The 14,115-nt window shown below is 38.6% G+C and overlaps 1 protein-coding gene across 1 annotated transcript in view; it reads right to left on the bottom strand.

Moving 5' to 3' along the window:
* Positions 1-14,115, bottom strand: part of LOC149318041 (cilia- and flagella-associated protein 337-like) — a 183,011-nt gene that overhangs the window by 22,134 nt on the left and 146,762 nt on the right. The gene's annotated exons all lie outside the window — the stretch shown is intronic.

Raw genomic sequence — 14,115 nt, 5'->3', positions numbered from 1 at the left:
GAGGACAGTTAGGAGAAGCTTGGAGGACTTGCATTTTTAGGTGGGGTCTATTTGACTCTACCTACTGCAAGAGGAATTGGTGAATCCCTTTCCCAAAGGAAAAAGAACTGGAACGCCTACTCTGACAAGAACTAAGCCATTCAGATATATACATAAAGGTACCTTTTTTTTTTTTTTTCTTTTCTTCTTTCTTTGAGAGCTTGGAGGACAGCTAGGAGAAGCTTGGAAGACTTGCACCTTCAGGTGGGATCTATTCGACTCTACCTACTGCAAGAGGAATTGGTGAATCCCTTTCCCAAAGGGAAAAGAACTGGGACACTTACTCTGACAAGAACTAAGCCATTTAGATATATATACAAACCTACCTTTTTTTTTTTTCCCCTCCTTTCTTCTTTCTTTGAGAACTTTGGGACGCCTTCTTTCTTTGAGAACTGGGACGCCTTCTCTGACAAGAATTAAGCCATCCATATATATATATATATACATATATATATATAAAGCTATCTTTTTTCCTTGCTTCTTTCTTTGAGAGCTTGGAGGACATCTGGGAGAAGCTTGGAGGACTTGTACTTTCAGGAAACTCCTACAAGGTTTTTAGCAGAGAAAGACCCAAGGAGACAGCGGGGAAAGCGGAGGCCAAAGCAGCGGAGGACCCAAGAAGACAGTGGAGAAAGGCCCAAGGAGACAGTGGAGAAAGACTCAAGGAGACAGCAGAGAAGGATCCAAAGAGACAGCGGGAAAAGCGGAGGCCAAAGCAGAGAAGAACCCAAGGAGACAGCGGAGAAAGATCCAGGGAGAGAGTGGAGAAGGACCCAAGGAGACAGCGGGGAAAGCAGAGGCCAAAGCAGCGGAGGACCCAAATAGACAGCGGAGAAGGACCCAAGGAGACAGCAGGGAAAGCGGTGGCCAAAGCAGCGGAGGACCCAAGGAGACAGCGGAGAAAAACCCAAGGAGAGAGCAGGGAAACCGGAGGCCAAAGCAGCAGAAGACCCAAGGAGACAGCGGAGAAAGACCCAAGGAAAGAGCGGGGAAAGCGGAGGCCAAAGCAGCGGAGGACCCAAGGAGACAGCGGAGAAAGACCCAAGGAGAAAGCGGGAAAAGCGGAGGCCAAAGCAGCGGAAGACCCAAGGAGACAGCGGAGAAAAACCCAAGGAGAGAGCAGGGAAACCGGAGGCCAAAGCAGCAGAAGACCCAAGGAGACAGCGGAGAAAGACCCAAGGAGAGAGCTGGGAAAGCGGAGGCCAAAGCAGCGGAGGACCCAAGGAGACAGCGGAGAAGGACCCAAGGAGACAGCGGGGAAAGCGGAGGCCAAAGCAGCGGAGGACCCAAGGAGACAGCGGAGAAAAATCCAAGGAGAGAGCAGGGAAACCGGAGGCCAAAGCAGCAGAAGACCCAAGGAGACAGCGGAGAAAGCCCCAAGGAGAAAGCGGGAAAAGCGGAGGCCAAAGCAGCGGAGGACCCAAGGAGACAGCGGAGAAAGACCCAAGGAGAGAGCGGGGAAAGCGGAGGCCAAAGCAGCAGAGGACCCAAAGAGGCAGCGGAGAAAGACCCAAGGAGAGAGCGGGGAAAGCAGAGGCCAAAGCAGCGGAGGACCCAAGGAGACAGCAGAGCAACCCCCAAGGAGAAAGCGGGGAAAGCGGAGGCCGAAACAGCGGAGGACCCAAGGAGACAGCGGAGAAAGATCTAAGGAGACAGCGGGGAAGGTTAAAGTAGCGGAGAAAGACTTAAGGTCAAAGAAGCGGAAAGACGGTCGGTCTCCTAAGGAGACGGTCGAGAAGGAAAGACTAAAGTAGTGGAGAAGATCTAAGGAAATAACGGTCAAAGCGAAGGCCAAAGCAGGGGATTAATAATGCATACAAGGAAAGCAAAGCAAGATCCAGCCTTCCAGAGAAGACCATCACTGGAAACACACTCTAAACAACCAGACCAGTCGACCATGTTTGAAGAACTAAAAGAAATGTATCTAGAAATGAAGGAAGATATCAAAGCAACACAAAGGGACATAGCAGCAATGAGAAAAGAAATCAAACAAGAAATAAGGCAGGAAATAAGATCAGAATTGAAGGATATGAAGGAAACTTTAAGTAAGGCAATGGAGGACATCAAAAAGATGGAAAAAAACATGGGAACAATTGAAGATAAAACCGACAAAATTAACAGAAAAGTGAGAGATATTGAAATAAATTATGAGAAAGATTTAGATGAAAGAGCAATACAAGATTTAAAACAAAGAGAAAACTGCATCAAAATACGAGGATTGAAGGAAAAAGAAAATGAAGATTTATACGAATATTTGACTCCTCATTTAGCCGAATATATGGGAGCTGATTTGGATCAATTTCAGTGGGAAATAAGTAAAATGTTTAGGATCAATTCAAAGGTGGCAAAGCAAAGAAAATTGCCTAGGGATATAATTATCTACTTCACAAGGAAAAAAACTAGAGATGAATTTATTCTTTTGAGTTACGAAGACAAATTTGAAGTAGAGGGAGAAGAATTGATTGTCTTTAAAGACATACCTGTCAGAATCCTTTAAAAAAGAATGGAATACAAGCCACTTACAAATCTTTTAAAAAGAAACAACATAAATTACAGATGGGAACGGCTAGAAGGAATCTCTTTTAGATTTAAATCAGAACAATTTAGAATTAACTCAGTGATGAAAATGAAGGATTTTATTAGGAAAAATCGTGAAATTTTGGAAAAAAGATCAACAGAAGTGGAAGAGGAGGAAAACAAAGAAGAGGAAGAAAAGGGAGAGAAAAAGGAAAAAGAGGATCAAGAGGGTCAAGAGGGTCAAAAAGGCCTAGAGGAAAACGTAACAAAGTAAAACAAAATATAAAATGCAGAAAATTAAAATATTATCCTGGAATGTGAGGGGAATGAATTCCCCTCAAAAACGCAAAAAAGTTTTTCATTATTTAGTTAAACAAAGACTTGATGTTATTACTTTACAAGAAACTCATATTAACAAGAAAGATATTCGTTTGTTAAAAAATAATAGACTGGGAAATGAATTCATAGCAGCAAGCACCCAAAGGAAAAAAGGAGTGGTCATTTATGTTAATAATAGATTCAAAGCAAAAACCATTTTTTCAGACAATGATGGAAGATATATTGGCATTGAAGTTGAGTTTTTAGAAGGGAAACAACTTGTAGTGGGAATATATGCCCCATTAGATAGAAAAGATGCATTCTATGCAAAATTAAATTCAGAACTTAGAAACTGTAACTATGATAAAGTGTTAATAACGGGAGACTGGAACGGTGTAATTAATCCGGAACTGGACCGTCAATCTGAAACTAAAATTAAAAGAACACAAGGGAAACTCCCACAAGCTTTTGAGAAATTAGTGGATGAACATGCTTTGATAGACGTTTGGAGATTTAAGTACAAAGAGGCTAAGGGTTTTACTTTCTTTTCAGAGAGACATAAAAGCTTATCTAGAATTGATTTCTTTATGGCCTCTAAAACACTCTGTAAAGATATAATATCTATAGACTCCCAACCTAGAACTATATCTGACCACAACCCCATTGAAATGGTGATGAATTTTAAACCAACCGAATTACTATGGAGATTGAATACCTCCCTTTTATTTAAAGAAGAAATTCTGAAAAAAGGAAAAGAAATGTTAAAACACTACTTCCAAGAGAACATAAAAGATGACATTGATATAACTGTAGTCTGGGAGGCATCCAAAGCAGTCTTAAGAGGCTTTTTTATTCAACAAAATTCAATAATAAAAAGGAGGAAAAGAGAAAGGTTGAATTTACTATACCAAAAATTACGACAGAAAGAAAAAGAACTACATGAAAACACAACGAACAAAATTGCTAAAAAGGAAATTAAGACACTTAAAAAACAAATAGAATTGGAAGAAAATGAAGAAATTCAAAATAAACTTAGATATATGAGACAAAATTTCTTTGATAAGGCAAATAAACCTGGCAGGTGGTTGGCCTATAGATTAAAAAAACAAAAAGAAAGAAACATTATAACAGAGATTAAGACCAAAGGAGGTAAAATGACAATGAATCAATCAGAAATCAAGGAAGAATTCAAAAACTACTTTACTAGTTTATATAAAAAACATCAAATATCCAAAAATAAAGTAGAGGAATTTTTAGAAAAGGCAGGCCTTACACCATTTAATGATGAGCAAAGAAATATCCTAAATGGTCAAATAACCATAGCAGAAGTAATAGAAGCAATAAAGAAAGGCAAGAAGGGAAAGACACCAGGCCCTGATGGCTTTCCAATAGAATACTACCAAAAATTTCAGGATGAAGTAATGTTACCACTTAAGATGACTTTCAATGCTATCGGGATTAAAAAATTTCCGGATTCATGGAACAATGCAAACATCACCCTGTTATTAAAAGAAAACAAAGATCTATTGGACATGAAGAGCTATCGTCCAATATCTCTTCTGAACGCAGACTACAAAATCTTTGCTGTAATCCTTGCTGAGAGATTGAAGAAAGTGTTAAATATCTGGATTTCCAAAGATCAAGCAGGCTTTTTACCGCAAAGGCAGATCAAGGATAACATCCGTGTTATCATAGATGTGATTGAATACTTCGAAAGCCACAATGAAAAGAAGTTAACACTGATCTTCACAGATTTAGAAAAGGCTTTCGATAATGTTAGTTGGGATTTTATGTTTACTATGTTAGAAAAAATTAAGGCCGGTCCAGTTTTTGTTAAGTGGATTCGGGAAATTTATAACAACCAAAAGGCAAGACTAATCATAAATCAAAGTAAAACAGCGGAATTTAGGATTGCTAGGGGCACGAGGCAGGGGTGCCCCCTATCCCCACTCCTTTTTATCTTCATCTTGGAAGCTTTATGTAATACCGTAAGAGATGAGAAGGCAATCCAAGGTGTTCAGACTAAGAAGTACGAATTTAAGCTCAGGTCATTTGCAGACGACATTGTCTTTATATTAGAAAACCCGATGAAAGGAATTAAGCCCTTGATGGATATTTTGAAAAATTTTGAGGAAATTTCCGGTTTAAAAGTGAATAAAGGGAAAACTGTAATGATAACAAAAAATATGGTAAAAAGTGAAGAACAGGAACTAATGGCTAGAAGTGGGTTGAGTATTGAAAAGGAAGTCAACTACTTAGGTATAAAAATAACCAAAAAAAATACAGATCTTTACCATAATAATTATGAAAAAACATGGGGTAAAATAAAATTGGATCTAAAGAAATGGGAAAATTTACAGTTGTCTCTTCTGGGGAAAATTTCAGTAATACAAATGAATGTACTGCCCAAATTTATGTTTTTGTTTCAAGCCATACCTGTTCTTCACTCTCTCAAACCTCTCAAAAACTGGCAATCAGATATCTTAAAATTTGTTTGGAGTGGGAAGAGGGCAAGGATTAATCAAAAAATTTTATGTGACTGTAAGATCAGGGGGGGACTAGGTCTACCCAACCTGAAATTGTATTATTTTGCATCAGTACTAAATTGGCTTTCTACCTGGGTATTATTAAATGACGATAAACTTCTAGCACTTGAAGGTGTAGACATGAGATATGGGTGGCATGGATATATTTTTTACGGGAAAGATAAGTTACATAAAGAATTTAAGAATCATATTGTCAAAAAAGCTTTATTCTTTGTATGGGAAAAACTTAAAACAAGATTATGTAGAAATATTCCACAATGGTGCTCACCCCATGAAGCCTTTTTTAGTAAAGAAGGCATTGCAAAGCTCAAGTGGCTAAGATACTCAGACCTATTGTCAGATACGGTAGAGGGCGAAGTAAAAATAAAATCTCAGGCAGAACTTAAGGAAGCTGGTATAATATGTCACTGGTACCTATATAGACAACTATATGAAAGATGGAAAATTGACAAAAAATTAAATGGGATAGAAAACCAAAAAACTCAGTGGGAAGAAATTACATTAAAGGGGAAAATGAAATTGATTTCCAGATATTATAAGATGTTACAAGAATGGGATACAGAGGAGGAAATAATAAGACATTCTATGGTAAAGTGGGCGCAAAATGTAGGCCATAATTTGGATTATGAAGAGTGGGTCAAAGTTTGGACAAAGAGCCTAAAAAACACGACTTCGCAGGAACTAAGAGAAAATGTCTACAAAATGATATACAGGTGGCACTTATCCCCTAAAAAACTATCCTATATGTATAAAAATACAAATCCCATTTGTTGGAAGTGTCAGGAAAAAATTGGATCATTTTTCCATTTGTGGTGGTCATGCAAAATAGCAAAGCAGTTTTGGGTTAATATCCATAAATGTCTAAAAATAGATATGAAAATCCAAATTCCCTTCAAACCAGAGGTCTTTTTGTTAGGCATGATAAGTAATGATCTTATTAAGCAAAATGGTAGATTTTTATTCTATGCTTTAACATGTGCAAGAATAATCTACGCAAAGCTTTGGAAAAATTCAAAGGCACCGTCAACTGAACAATGGCTAATCAAGCTATACGAGATGGCTGAAATGGACAAATTAACGTGTTGGATGAAAGATAAAACAGAAGATCATGTTCTCCAATATTGGGACAATTTCCATCAATTTTTAAAGAATAAATGGAAAAGCATCTTATGAACTGGAAGAGTTACTTGGCAGTTATATCAATTAAGTTAGAAAAAGAGAAAATGGAAGGACTGGAAATTATGTCTCTTTGAAAACAATTGTCTTGTTGTTGTTGTTTTTACCCTATGTTACTCCTTAAAAAGAGACTAAGGAGAATTATGTATATACCTGATTTAGACAGTCTAAGCATGATTTGGAAAAAGAGAACAAAAAAAAAAAAAGGTATACTCAAAGTAATGTAAAAAAGTAGTTAGGCTTAGAAGATTGTAAGCAAAGGGGAATTTCATTAATTTGGTAATTGCTACTTAATATTTGTACTCATCAGTACAAATTAAGGAAGACAATAATAGGTGAAAGAAACAATTTAAAAACTTTTCTTTTAAGATTAACAAGAGATATATCATTTATTGAGTAAGTCATAGGAGGTTGGAAGAATCATAAAAATGAAGAAGGTTCATTTTCTTGTTATGTCCAGGAATAGAAGGTACAGAAACAGGTTTTATGTTATGATAACTGGAAAATGTATTGATAATGTATTTAACTTTCGCCAATACTATGTAACCTATAAATATTACAAATAAAAAAAAAAAAAAAAAAAAAAGATGTTTCCTACCCATTCAAGAGACTCAAGGAAGGTCATCTAATATTTAGTTCTCATGGAAACACATCACTAGCACATCACAAGGTATCAGAATTCCAATGGTTCTATTCAGGTTACTGTTCTCTACTAGGGACAGAAGAAATATTAACAAAGTTCAAACATCAGATAATAGTGCTGGTATGTTGGCTCTCTTCTCTGTCCTGCTTGATGTGCAGTAACAAAAACAAAACCTTTGGCCCACTTAAGATGCCAACTTACAGCACTGTCTGAAGTAAACACTCTCAAAAGTAGGTAACAGCAGCATAGTACAGAAGCAGCAGTTCAGTTTTAGTATTGGCAATGCACTGACCACTTGAATAAACTCACAGACACTTGTTGATATCTTCCAAGTCCTTGGAGGTACATTATAATCAGTTGCAGTACATACAGATTAACTAACTAATGCTCCTCCTAATTCCCATCAACATATGCCAACTGACCAACTCAGCAACAATCCAACTAACTCCAACCCTGTAACAACAATCCACCAGCATCAACCCACAGATGCCTTAACTCCAAGTGCACTTATATAGAGTTGGCTAAGAGTCATCACCTGCTGCTACTTAGCATGATGCAGTCTACGTAGAATGTTTTTGCATCAGCAATTTCTGCCACTCAAAATATTTTACCAACAGTTCAAAGGAACATTGTTCCAACTTGGTAAAGTGAAGAAAATCCTGAAAGATGAAAATCTTTGTAGATTTTGCATATTCTGTCCCCCCCAAACAACAACAACAACAACAACAACAACCTCACAGCATTTTCTGCATAGAAAAATTATTTTGTCCATAGAAAATAGGATTCCTGAGCAGAAAATGCTATTTTCTGTGCAGGAAAAGTCCTTTTCGTCATGGAGTAAGTTCCAAATTGTGAACAGTTTTCAAACGTACAGCTTTTGATGGGAAAATGAGAGAGTAAAAATGAACATAATATTTGTTCTTCTCAGTCTAAATGACATTAACAAAAACTTACATCCCTACATATCAATACAAAGAAATCTAATTAGAAACTCATGTAATTATTATACTTCTTTTTTGTTAGCTATGATTTATTTTTCTGATATTACACTCAGGTGGCATTCCCACTGGCCTAAAATGTGGATTAGGATGCGAATTAAGGGGGCATCATTCTCATTTAACCCCGAATCTGATCCCCATTGCCCCGGAATCGTCCCCATTCAGTTTCGAATCTGATTCGGGTTTTATTGTATAATCAGGATTATATGCCTATAAACCGCTTTAAAAAAACAGTAGGTTTTAAAGCGGATTATTTTTTCTGCCGGGGTCTGATTCGCAGTATCCGAATGGGAACGACAAGGGTGTCTGATTCAGGAACCTGGAGATGGGAGGAGCAGTGCTCAAGGAGCTGGCCTGGGGGTGTCACCCTCTTTGTTCTCTTTCTGCATCGCCAGCACCATTTTCTTCCATTCACATAGCTTTTACCCCGGTGGATTGCAACCTCTCCTCTGCTCCTCATTCATAGACCAATATGTGAGGAGAGCCATTGAACACCATTTTAAACTATTATTTTTTCTTCTTTCTTTTTTTCTTTTTTCACCTCTGCCTGAGCGCCTGAGCGGCACATGGGCTTTGAAGTACATGCCTGCTTGATCGCCCCCCAGACAGCCCAGGGAGCAATGGGGGAGGCAAAGGGATTTGGGGGAATGGAGGCTCCTTCTGTCTTTCCCAGAGGAACTATGGGAAGACACAGGAGAGCCTGGACGCCCAGGGATCTGAGGGGGGGATCGAGCCTTCTCTTCTCTCTTTCCCAGAGGAACTAAGGGAAGTCACAGGAGAGATTGGATGCCCAGGGATCTGTGGGGGGATCGAGCCTTCTGTTCTCTCTTCCCCAAAGAGTCTCTCCCCACTGAAGCCCGCTGCCTTCTCCTCCTTGATCCGATTTGCCAAGCCTGAGCTTTGGATGCATAGTCTCTACCTGTTGAACCCCACTGCCTTCTCCTCCTTGATCCAGTTTTCCAGCCCTGGGCTTTGGCTGCAGAGTCTCTACCCACTGAACCCCACTGCCTTCTCCTCCTTGATCCGATTTGGCAAACGCACACACACACGATAGATAGATAGACAGACAGACAGACAGACAGACAGACAGACAGACAGACAGACACACACACACACACACACATATGTTTATATATGAATAATCACTCACACACATGCATACACACACACACAAACATATAGGTATATACACACATACATATTTGTGTGTGTGTGTGAATGCACATATATATACACATATGAATGTATATTTGTGTGTGTGTGTGTGTGTGTGTGTGTGTGTGTGAGTGTATTTCTAAAGTAAATTATAAAGTAACAACATTTTTAATTTATGGGAAAAAAAACCTCATCTGTAGTTCAAAACCCACTGTAGAAATAATACAGTTTGAGACCCCTTAACCTGCCCTGGCCCAGTACTAAGGAATTATGGGAACTGTTGTGTTTGTGAGACATTTATCCTCCTCTGCCAGAGAGTGCTGATGCCATAATAAACTACCATTCCCAGGATTCCCTAGCACTGAGTTATGGCAGTTAATATGGGGAGACACAGAAGAGCTAGGGGTTTAGGACAAATAGATGCTCCTTCTAGTCTGGGGAGACACAACAGAAGAACCTCGGATGCAGCCGATTTTCATTGGCTGCCCCACCAAAAAAACACCCCAAGACTTGTGACGTCTGAAGCCTACGCGCTTGATTGACAGCTTGTGGACACAAATGGGCATGGAGAGCAAATTAAACCACTTTAAAATAAAGCAGTTTAAAATAAATGGAAACGAAAACAGGGTCTAAATTTGCCCCTTTTCGTAACGGAAACGATGGAAAAAATTCTAATTATTCCCGAAACATAATCCGAATCAGAATCACGCCAATATAATCTGCTTTATCTGCCAAGTGGGAACACCCCCTCAGAGAGACTGAAGTGATTGTTTCAGCTTTGCTGAAAGATTGTTAAAACGACAAAATGACTCCAAAATGACTGTTCCTGGTTTGATTCTGTACTTTAAAGTATCCCTTTCTGGGCCCCAAATAGGTTCGGTACCTTGGATTGTTCTTTTAAATTTCACACAAAAACCTGACACTGCCCCATTGACATGTGTGCCACAAACTGTGCCAGCAAGGCTCCATCCTACAGAATAATGGTGTTTGAGATTTTGTGTATTTGGGATTCCTTTTTAGAGAGCTTTAGTGCTATAATTCAAGGCAGAGAACCCTAGTAGAGATTCTAAGTACTTCACAAGTGTAAAAATTCTTGGATTCTTTGGGATGGAGCCATGGCAGTTAAAGTAGTATCATAGTGCTATTACTGTGTAGTGTAGATACCCTCTAGAAATTAATCAACCAGATTAAGAAGAAAGAAAGAAAATGTTCTTAGTGGCAAAAACAAGAGATTTGCATACACAGCAGTCTCCTTTGTATTAAAATTAGATCTTAGCTTGTAAAATCTTGTGTAATTCAATTGTCAAATGATTCTCAAAATGAATGTTAATTCTGATTATTGTTAAAGGGGATTCCCACTGGTGAACATTAATTTTAGAAGTATTATTGTATTTAGTCCTTTGAATTATCTACCACTATCTTCTAGTACTGTTACAGCTAATGGTTAAAACAATAACAATAAAATTAGTATACCTGTACATTGTTGTTTTAAATTCTACATTCTTTTAAACCATTGAAATTTATTTTGTCTGTATACTGCCTCAAGATCTCATGATAAACAGGGGCATCATGTGGGGGGAGTGGCTTGACACCACTGCTTCCTGAACACCTGCCTTTTGGCAGAATTGGACTGTGGCATTTGCCTGCATTCCTTTAAAATGCTGGAGCTCAGTGAAAGAAATGGGGAGGGGAATTCAGCGGAAGAAGAAAAGAGAGGCCTCACATCTTACCAAATGTTCATTTTAACCACATGAAACTATATACGCATAAATACATTTACATTGTGAACATGATATTGTAGTTTTAAGGTACAGTGGGCCCTTGGTATCTCATAGAATCCTAGAATTGTAGAGACATCAAGGGCCATCTAGTCCAACCCCCTGCCATATAAGAATACACAATCAAAGCAATGTCAGCCTATTGAAGGCTTGGATCCTATGTCATGTTTGCATAATTAAATCTACACTCAGAGTTACATGGTGGTTGTGCTATATCAGTGTAGATTTAATTATGCAAACATGACATAGGATCTCAACTAAGACCTATGTAGAGGGATGGTGTATGGTTTCCAAGTGTAACCACTCTTCCATCTAGCACTTCTGTAGTCCCAAATACCTCCTTCTGAAAGATCATTCTTTAAAAATTTTTATTTCCATCCTTTTGTTTCCATGATCACCTGAAATTATGGGTATGTAGATTGTATTGGAAGCACTTGTCCATCTTCTCTCATAATAGACAGCTATCTTCCAAAATGACAAGTATGGTTCACACAGATGATGAATCACAAACAATCTATTATTATTATTATTATTATTATTATTATTATTATTATTGCGCTGTAGATTTGCACAGCGCTGTACTTAAAAACAATAAATATAAAAGAGTAAATAGACATTTTCTCCTGCCATGCTGCAATCTACATCACCACCAAGCATCATGTTACCAGATGGGAAGTTGCCTCTCATCTAAAGAAAATTGAGCACAAATTTTTATAAAGTAGGATAGCCACAGTTTCTGAGAAGAAAAGGTTACAGCAATATATGAATCCATCTGCTTCCAGAGACCTGATAGAAAGCTGTGGTTTAAAGGAGGAAGGCAGATGCTCTAAGTGTCTTTCATCCTCCAGTGATTTTGCCTTTGATGCTCTGCTGATGTTGCCACAATGAGGTGGTTGAAAAGTAACAACAATTCTATTATTTATTTATTCAGTTTATATTTTATATTTTGCTTCCAGCAGCTTTGACAATAGGTTAAACAGTAAAATACAACATTGTGCAGTAGTAAAAATTCAAAATGAAAGCACCAGGCAAAATACATAAAAGTGCAGCTAAAAATTGATGGGGAGGTTAATCATTCCTTGATCAGTTGTAACTTCCCAAATTCCTCCTCCCATGTGGGTGCTAGTCTCCAAAACAACAACAAAAAGAAGGCCCAAAAATACCATGGTCACTCCCCAAAATCCTAGCTTCCAAGCGGCTCTTGTAGGAAACTCTGTTTGCACAGGGAGAAATTTTTAGACTTTGATCACAGTCTACAAGGAGGTGGAAGAGGCATTACTAAGGGGGCATGGGGGATGCAGGCCATACCAAGTGACATCCTAAAGTGCCACCACTGCTCCCAAAACATCTGCCTTTGGGCAGAAACAGGTTCTGGCATTCACCTGTGTCCCTTTAAAACACTGTAGCTCAGCGGAAGAAATTATGTGAGGGGCACAAGGCTCAGTAGGAAGAGAAAGGAGAGGCCACAGGTTTTTATTTTTCTATTTTGAAAAATTAATTTTTAATTATTTTAAAAATATTCTTTTAAATTTTTCTTTTTAACTATCACAATAAATTTTCACTTTAGCGATATAAAACTATGGACATGTAAATACATTTAGGCTGTGTGTATGCTATTGTAATTTAAAGGTATAATTTTAATTTTGCCAGCTATTTATGTTAGAACTATAGCCATTACTTTCAGGTTATAAGGGAATTACGATCTATGAATAACATTAGTATAGAAAACATTACTAAGAATTCCCTATGGTGTGGTAGGAGTGGGGGTTATGACACCATGAGTAACTGCACTGGGTGATGCCAACCCTAATGACACCATTGGAAGGTGGGGGTTCTTTTCTCAATGGCTGCACCACCTCTCCAAAAATCTCTCTCTTCCCATGCAGCATGCCAGTTTAGAATAAAAACCCTCCAAATGTTGATACTTGGAGGCTTTTTTCCAAGATGAACTGCTACAAGGATGGGGCTGAGAAGACTGTTTTGCCCTTGTGATGTCAGTTTTGTATTCTGGTGCTAGTCAAGGAGTGGTCAGCTGTATGGGGTTGAGGGCTAAGAGGCCAAGCCTTATTTTTTAAAATCTTTTTTCCCCCACAAAAAAAATACACCAAGGGCTATGAGGAGAGTAATTTTGCCTCATGTTTGGCTGTGTTCAAGTAAGTTAAAATGAGTTTAAGACATCATGGGCAGGGCAGAGAAAAATGTGGGGTGGCAGCATTTTTATTTAGAAAATGAAGAAGATACTGCAAAAATGGGATGGAGTGAATCCCTGGGGACTTCAGAAACAGTTTTAGAAAGCCACTTGTGGCTTATAAAGTGCTCTTTCTCTACCCGTACTAATCTCTCCAGATGTTCAACCTTCATCCATTTACATCCTGTGTGAGGGGAAGAGCTAGTATATGCATGCTGGCCCCACCACTCACCCCAGTTGACTGGACATGCATGGTACACATATCAGAGGGAACCTGAGATTGGGAACCTGCTATATTCAGATAAGGTAGTTCCATTTGAAATTTTGAAGCTAGTGCAATTAGAATTGAACTTAAGAAGTAACTTTATGACAGTAAGAGTGGTTCAGCAATGATACCACTCCTTAGAATGGTGGTGAGGTCTCCTTCTCTGGATGTCTTCAAAAAGAGGCTAGACATTTACCTTCTGGGGATGAATGGAGCCACCAATTGTAGCCCTACTTTTCCTCTCATGTCATGGTAAATATCAGAACTGAACCCCCAAATCTGGTTTCTGAAAGCACCCTGTTTAATTATTTGTTGTTGGTTTTTTGTGCCTTCAAGTCATTTCTAACTTATGATGACCCTAAGATGACAACCCTATCATGGGGTTTCCTTGGCAAGTTTCAAAGGATGGCAATGGGTTTGCCATTGCCTTCCTCTGAGGCTGAGAGAGTGTGACTTGCCCAAGGTCACCTAGTGGGCTTCCATAGCTAAGCA

This window comes from Sceloporus occidentalis, unplaced genomic scaffold, assembly GCF_023333645.1.
Source record: "Sceloporus occidentalis isolate IW3139 unplaced genomic scaffold, rSceOcc1.0.p SCAF_2, whole genome shotgun sequence".
NCBI classification, from domain to species: Eukaryota; Metazoa; Chordata; class Lepidosauria; order Squamata; family Phrynosomatidae; genus Sceloporus; species Sceloporus occidentalis.
The sequence above is the reverse complement of the archived record's forward strand: the minus strand, read 5'-3'. Positions and strand labels throughout refer to the sequence as shown.